We start from the raw sequence: 7827 nt of genomic DNA on the forward strand, positions 1-7827 counted from the left end.
GAAATTGCTAAACACATAGAATCCTCGTTAAATTTGTCTTTGCCATTTCAGTTGATGTAGGATGATCATCTGGTATTTTACACTAGAACATTCTGTTTGAATAAAATAAAAAAAAACAGAAAAAAAAATGAACAAAAACACAATGACAATGTGGTGCCGTGTGCTAATCTCCCACGTTTGACCCGCGCCGCTCTGGCAGACGGTATTCCCTCTACAGGAATTTTCACACATCCAAATGCTTCATTTTGGAATTTCTAAATGACTGCCTGGCAGCTGCTGGCGTTTCCAAGGCAACACTGTGATTGGGAAAGGGGATTTGAATGGCTGCTATCAGAGAGGAAAATTGAGTGCTGCCACAGCGATACATTTTACCCTGAGAGAGTTTGTTAAATGTGGGTCAATCATAAGCCTCTATTAAGTCTTCACCCCGGTGAGGCATATTAATTTGCATGTGGCTAGCCTTGCCTGTACTCCATTAAGAGTGGTATTCTGCCTGCTGCTTTCTTGAGCTGCAGTGTTATGTGTGATGAATGTGTGGCGGTAAGAGGCAGGGGAGGATAAAACGAGATCTACTAGTTCTTGAAGGCTAATGGAGGCAGGTGTCATCCGGCGCACTGGCTGCTTCTACATTGTCTATCTATCTATCTATCTATCTATCTATCTATCTATCTATCTATCTATCTATCTATCTAGATCTATACATATATACATAGATATATACATCTCTCTCTCTCTCTTCCTATATTTATATATATATATATATATATATATATATATATATTCAAATTACAACCTAAACCAAAATATGAACACTCAAGGATCATCAACACAGGCTGTTTGTAACTCATTACTGGAGTAACATTAATAATTGTGGCTAATGGGTCCTAGGATCAAAGCAACATCAGTATCAAATGACTAAGGTTTTAAACTGCTACTCTTTTGTTTTCCTGCAGTATCTAGCTGTGCTGCAGTGTAAATAGTAGTCTGCATGTAAGGAAGAACACCAAAAGCAGAAAAATAAACATTATTGGCCATAGCCAAACATCTTTAGATGAACTCAGTAAATATGTTTCATCCTTGTTTATACCCTATTTGGAAGGTAGGACTTAGCAACTTTATAAATCCAGGTATTGTCTTACAATGAATGTTTCAAAATGTAATATCCATCTTTTTAAATATATGAATCATCAGAGATCATTATTATTATTATTATTATTATTATTATTATTATTATTATTATTATTATTATTATTATTATTATTATTACTATTATTATTATTATTCATCCATCCATTATCTATGCACGCTTATCCCTCATGGGGTCATGAGGGGTGCTGGTGCCTATCTCCAGCATTCAATGGGCGAGAGGCGGGGTTTACTAAGAACAGTTAAATGATTTTTTGTTTTTCAAAACAGATTTTTTTTACACTGTTTTATTGGTTTTTGGGAGTTGCTTGTCTTATTTTTTGCAGAAACAAAATTATTGGGGGAATGATACAGTTTTAATTTTAAATCTGCCAGAAGTATGAATAGATTTGTGCATGACTAAACAAATCTCTATGTTCATCGAGTAATGCCATTTGCCCCTGCTCCAATTTGGCCATTGAAATGCTTAATGAGATTCTAACATAAAACAGCAATAATTTGATTTGTTAGGAATAATGATCTTTTGTTTTCAATGCTGATGTCTAGGCAAACAATGACTGTTATTTGACATTTTCATGCAAACTTGTTTTTGTAAGGATTCATTAAATTCAACAAACTTAATTTATTTACTACAAGATCTGTTTGGATAAATACAGAAAAATAAGATCTCAGCCTGTTTATAATTACACCCATCCTTCATCAAACTGATTTGTTAGAACACCTCTAAGGACACTTCGGAGTGTGACTGGTGATAAGAATAGCTTACGTGTAAGAATATTTCAGCAACTCTCGGTTGCAATTTATTTAAAACGTGGCATGTGTGGGTAGTTTTCTGTCATAATTTGAGTGCACACTATTAGTACAGATGAAGAAGGATGGGGAGTACCAAAAAAACACTAATAATATATGCTTACACTTTGGTTGTGTGCATTCTGACAAAACCTAACTCAACAAGAGGTCCTGAATAACTTTGGGGTACTCAAACCCCAGAGAAAGGCTTATAAATGAAGTGTTTTGAGCACGTTCGTGTCCACATGTGAGCTCCTTACTCAGGCTACAACATTCTCCCTGGGGAAAACATAGCCAACAAGATTATGTTTGCAAACCTCAGCACCAATTTAAGTAGACAGCAAAGACCAACCACACTGAGCCTAGGATCTACTGCTGCTATTCATGGAAAGGGTATAGAATTTCAGCATGCAGATGCTTCTCTGTTCTTTTGAAGGATAGTCTTGAGTTCTCTTTACAGAAAAGAAGTTCATTAAATCAAGTTAGCATAGCATCACTTGGTAAACATGGAAAAAATGTATTGTGCAGTGCCCTGCAAAAGTATGTACACCCCTTGACCCTTTTTTTTAATCAAATTTCCTTTTTATTGAGAATGTATGTGATAAAGTGGTACAAAATTATAAATGGAAAGGAAAATGATGCTTGATTTCTAATGCTTGTTCTAAATAATAATGTGAAAAACCTGAATCTGTACTTTGCAGCTGAAAGTATTTTGGGTGTGTATCTACCAGGTTTGCATATGTATAGACTGAAATGTTTCCCCATTCATCTTGGCAAAACAACTCTAGCTCAGTTGGATCGGATGGATTTCGGGCAGCACATTAACTGGGTCATTCGGACGCCTTAATGTGCTTTGATCTAAAACATTCCTTTGCAGTTCTGGCTGTATTTAGCGCCTGCCTTTCTTTCATCATCTCCGACAAGAAAAACATTTCCACGGTATGATGCTGCCACCACTTCTTTTCCGGTTGAGGATGATGTGTTCAGGGTGATGCACGCTATTAGTTTTTTTTTTCCCCACATGTAGGCCAGAAAGTGACCAGAGTAAAGCTTGGGATGTTGTTATGTACCATCTGTCTGGCATGAACCTTGGTCTTCCTAATGTTCTTTGTTCTGTAATGTTCTCTAACAAACATGTAAAGCCCTTACAGAACAGTTGTATTTACTGTTCACAAATGACTAATCTCCTGTGTAGCCAAATTAGTATACTGGATTTTATTTAAATCCATAATTTATAATTTTTGTTTGTTTGTATTGGTTTATCTTCTGTAAAGCAAAGTATATGCTTTTCAAATAACTTTCAAAGAGAGGTGAAACAAACAAAAAAAAACACAGTCCCTGTGGAGGTGCTATTTGATCACAGGTGCTTTATATAGTTAATGCAGCTGGCAAACAGTTTTGCATTAAATTTTACACTAAGACTCCTTTTTCTTTTTCTGAGGACACTATCTCACTACTAAGTTACAGTCAACTATTTCCAGCGCTAAGCATGTCATTTTGACCTGATAGAACAGCTCTTGATCATCAAGTGATGGCTTAGAAAACACTTGTAGCATTAAACGCAGAAGATGACCAATAGACTCACACCAGGTGAGTTGCCAGTGTAAATACAAAATATATAATCCATCCATTCCCCTGTCTTCATTCTGACTTTGTGTTTCACTTTGGTGTGCCTTGGCTTTGCACCCAGCTTACTTTAAAATGGTTTCATTTCATCTCTACCCCAGGTTGTATGAATTAAATCAGTTTGAATTCTCAAAATGCTAAGTAAAGGTGCTTTATTGCTTCATTCATTTTCTACTTTTCTGTAGTAAACAATCCTTAATGAAAGATGAAAGATTATTCTGCTCTATACATTTTTTGTGACTGCATTGCTTAGAGCACCCATCTGTGTTTTAAGAATCGAGCTTCAAGTAAGGTAATATCCACACAGGTTTATGAATGTGAGCAACATTTAAGAGTTGCCAAATATGATACAGTTCTCACTATGATTTCAATGCTAGCCTCAACTGGGCGTATATGTTATTTTCTTTAAGCATAGTTGGTTGTGTAGTTGAATTCTTTATTAAATGTTTTTTTTTTCCTTCGTCGTTACAAATGTTCCCTTCCATCCTACTCTCGATGTTCCTAAATGTACTGTAGTAAAATAATATTTTTGACCATACCTTGGGTCTTATTGTGCTTACTGTTCAGCCTACAATATGGGAGTGGGAGTATGGAAAAGTATCTCCCATGTTCCTAGTTTTCTTCTGATCTCCTTTGATGTCTTTTTAGTGTGAAACAGCATTTCCTCTTCTTGAAAACATGAGCCTTGGCATCTCTGAGCATTACAGTCATTGTGTGATTTACAAGCGAGGTAATGACAAGTCTGAGCAGTGTTCTGCTCCTGCCCTCATCGAATTAAATCATGCAAATTAGTCATTTGAACATTTTGCCCGACAGCTGCATGCAGGTTTATAAAATATGTACGTGCAGAACATTTTATAGATGGCTTCTGTTTGGAAATACGGTAAATTAAAATATAACATCCTGTACTTTGATGTATACAGTTTCGGGTTTTGGTTATTTGAGACTACGTAACAGGAGGTGATTAATAAAACACTTTTCTGTCCCACTGGCGCTTTAATTTGCATCCTCTTGTGTTTGGTAACACAATATCACAGTTATAATTTAGAACCCTGATGTCAAGTATTGTTTACTTCCTTACCGATGCTTGGCACAAGGGGTTCCTCCAGCTGGTGGAGGAACCCATAAGTCATTATAAAACTTACAGAGTTGTATTATACCGTCATCATATGGGTTAGGGTGGGGGATGAGCATGTATAACAAGATGTCATCTCATTTACTGGCAGTAAGGACTTGGACAGAACATTAATATTTGCTGAAATGGGGTAAAAATCCTGCTTCTGATCTCCAGTAGCAGCGTTATCTTGACATCAAACTAAAGGGAAATGAATGACTTAAAGATATTTCCTTTTCTCTCTAGAAGGATGATGTTGGTCTGTCACGTTCAAAAAAACTGTATAGTCTATTGTGTATCAGATGATAAAACTGTGTGTGAGTGAAGACACTATTAAAATTTAACGATGAAGATATAGTTCATAAAAGCTCTTTAAATACGATTCATTATCACACAAACTAAGAAAAAAACTTATCTTTGTTTGGATACATTTCCTGTTTATACTTCAAACATTGTAATATCATACAAGTATTCAGAATACAGGCTCTAGAACAAAGAACAATTTAATTAAATACGGATTGGATTAAACTGTTTTTTTTTTTTTTGCTCCAAATCTTTGGAATATGTTTCAAAAACTGCATTTAATGCCAGCAGTCTTGAGACACCTCTTCTCCTTCGTATCTCAAGGATCTTCTTACAAGTGCTCTGAAGTAATTTTTTTAAAGTTAATTGGGAGTGAACTGTGTTAGATATTAGTAGAAAGAGTTTTAAACACCTGACTTTTTTATATGAGCCTTTGTAATAGCTGTGTTCCAAGGTTTTCCTGTTTAACTTTTCAGATTTTTTTAAATTAGGTTTAAATTAGGAGACCCTGGAAGAACAGATGCCATATCTCAATAGGACCTCCCTGACTAAAATGAGGTATCATTGTTATTATTAAAATGAGACATTCAGCTACATTAAAATAGCTCAAAAATCAATCACGGGGCTATAAATTTAATAATGGTGACCAAATTAAACTAAGCTGGGACTTAATATGCCATTTCAAAAAAGTGGGTTTTCCAACAATGACCAAATTTACTTCCCCGTATACGTACAAAATCAGTAGTACACCAAGATGAGAAGCATTATATGCTTGCTCACTTAATGCTAACATAACAAATTCTTTGCAGGGAGTGAGACCCAGACATAGGAGAGCATGCCTCACTTTTCTGCTTGCAGCTGTGTTCAATTTAGCCCTGAAATGGGATTCTGTCTCCCTTACGCTCCAATTTTGTCCAGAAGACTTCCTAATTTAGACAGCATTGAGTGTATCAAACCAGACTGTATGAAAGAGGAGAGAATCACTAAAACTGTGTTTTAGCTCAGTGCATGGTGTTTTAAGTCAGCTCTAGGCCAGGCATCATTATGTTTGAGCACAGATACCATTCCAGATACTTGAAGTCAGGATGCACCCTACATATCAGTGTGTGGGAATCAATTCCAAGATGTTGAGCAACCCCAAAAAATTAAAGGGGCCTAGTCATGTACTAGGATTTTACAAATTTCTACATAGGTAGCTCACTCTAGTTGCATTCAAAGCTTTTCCAATTTAATTATTGTGCCCTGTTAGCTTATTATGTTTTATTTCTGTGTTTTACACTTACTGTTTTTGCTCTATTTGTTGGTAATCAAAGCGCTTTTGCGTTCATTACCCATAACAAGACCAGTCTACTGTCGCTGTCTTGCTTTCTGATAGCTCCACATCAGAAAGCTGTCTCCTGATCGCACCCTTTTAGGCTCAAAAAGGACTAAGTAAATACTATCAGCACAAATGCTTGACATATAATGTTTTATTTGAAGTTGAATATATAGTTGTTGTTTTTTAAGTCATAGGACGCGACTAGGCCCCTTTAAAATTAGCTCCATTATCAGTAAGTCCTGTAATGTTTGTACTGTTGTCACAAACTGTTATTTTGAAGGGAACCAACTTTAGTACAAGGAAATAGTTTGTAGTTAGCTTGAAGTGTGTAAGTAGCAATATACACAAAGTCTGAACAGAGAGAAGCTGAAACTTTAAACTATGTAGTGAGTGTGGAATTAATAAATAGAGCAGCAGTCACAATGTCTGCCATGCTTGTTTCATGCATTGTTTACATTTGATCTGACCACTTGGACAGACTTGAGAGTTTGTAGTGGCAACAGCCAGGCTTTGAAAAAAGAAAATCAAATACAAGTTCATCTTGAACCATGTCTGAAAGTGACCTCACATGTCTGAAAGTGACCTTTCAGACACGCCCCCCTCTGTTCCTTGAGTTCTGGGGGTATTGCCTTGTATATTGGTTGTCCCACATGCCAATCATTCTGACGCGCTCACTTGAAACCAATATGTGTGCACATTGCTTGCTATTTTCCTCTTGCTTGCTGCACATACACACTTCTAGTGTTTATGTATCCGGTTAGCTGCTCTCACCGTATACTATGAAAATGGCTGAATCACAAGTACCAACCACGTACAAGTTTATGAGAAGAGGAGGAAGGCCTCAGAAGAAAGAAATAAGACCAGATTTTATTTAAGAGATTTTATTTCCCCACAACTGCCCTGAGGAGCAGAAGAGCAGGTAAGGCGGTCTTGCACATGCACAGTTTTCCAAAAAGGGACTTGGGTGTTTTTTTTACTTACATTTCTGAAAAAATGTATGACTCTACCTATAGTTTTAGAAGACCTTGTATGTCAGATACTGTAGCATATGTAAAATGACCTCCAGCTATGCCAGGCTGACATAGATTTGTTTGGACTGTTGCACCTGGAGGACAAGCTGAGCAACTGCTACAACATTTCTGCAACTGCTTTATACAAATATGGCAGTAATGGCACCAATAATATTGTTGCTTAATCTCATACTACACTAATGGTACACTCTGGTCTGCGCTGAAAAAAAAACCCACTCACCTTGGCATGCTGAATACCGGCACGTTGTGTACTTGGAATGACTGATAAACCAGGAGACTTGGCCTTCTGTATTCATTCCTGTATTCATCTAATAATTATTTGACCACTTGGGGACACTCAGACTGCAGATAGAGCATTGAACGTCCGTCATAAACCGGCTATGTGATCATTCGGTAGGGAGAAGGGAAAAGAAGGTTGTGAAACCATGGCAGAAGATTCTTTATCCTTATGCCACAGCACACAGTAAATTTTGCAATATATGTAACCGGGCCTGTCATGA

This window comes from Fundulus heteroclitus, chromosome 15, assembly GCF_011125445.2.
Source record: "Fundulus heteroclitus isolate FHET01 chromosome 15, MU-UCD_Fhet_4.1, whole genome shotgun sequence".
Classification (NCBI taxonomy): Eukaryota; Metazoa; Chordata; class Actinopteri; order Cyprinodontiformes; family Fundulidae; genus Fundulus; species Fundulus heteroclitus.